The following is a 739-nucleotide window of genomic DNA, read 5'->3' as shown; positions in this document are numbered from 1 at the left end:
CCGCGGGGGCCCCACGGCGGCCGCTGCCGGCGGCGGAGGAAACCGCCGGATTATTTATTGATTTTCGGTTTCGAAATGGAATTAAATGTTATTTTTAATTAAATTAAAAAGAATTTTGCGAAAAAGAAGAAAAAAGAACAGCTGAAGGCGCGGCGGCGCGGGCGGGGCTTCCTCCTGCCTTCCACTGGGGGCGCGGGTGTACGTACACTGCAGCCGGCTCCCAGACACTGAAAAGAAGTCCTCCGGCCCATTTCGGTAACTGCTGCTTCCCAGCTAGAGTCTAGCGCGGGCTCCTCCTGCGACAGCAGCAGAAGCAGCAGCAGCAGCAGCAGCAGCAGCAGCAGCAGCGACAGCCGCGAGGCAACCCCACCGCACAAGCACACTGCCCGCAGCAGCAAAAACCTTCTCCTTCTTTGCTTTTTATCAAATGAAGACTTTGCTAAACTCTTCTCTCCAGAAGCCCCTTAAACGAGACGCCCTCACGAGGGGCCCCATGGGGGCCCCCCTCAAAGGGCCCCCCGGGGGGCCTTCTGGGGGGGCCCCCCCAGAGGGGCCCCCGGGGGGGCCGCCGGGGGGCCCCCCGGGGGGCCCCCCCGGGGGTGGCCCCGGGGCTACGAGCCCCAGCAGCGCCAGGAAACGCCCCGATGGTTCTCTCGCAGCAGCAGCAGCTGATGCAGCAGCAGAGCCAGCAGCAGCAGACGCAGCAGCAGCAGCAGCTGAAGCGGAAGCGGGGGCTGCT

Source organism: Eimeria tenella, genomic scaffold (genome assembly GCF_000499545.2).
Source record: "Eimeria tenella Houghton genomic scaffold, Eth_scaff3143, whole genome shotgun sequence".
Taxonomy (NCBI): Eukaryota; Apicomplexa; class Conoidasida; order Eucoccidiorida; family Eimeriidae; genus Eimeria; species Eimeria tenella.
This window is presented reverse-complemented; position numbering follows the sequence as displayed.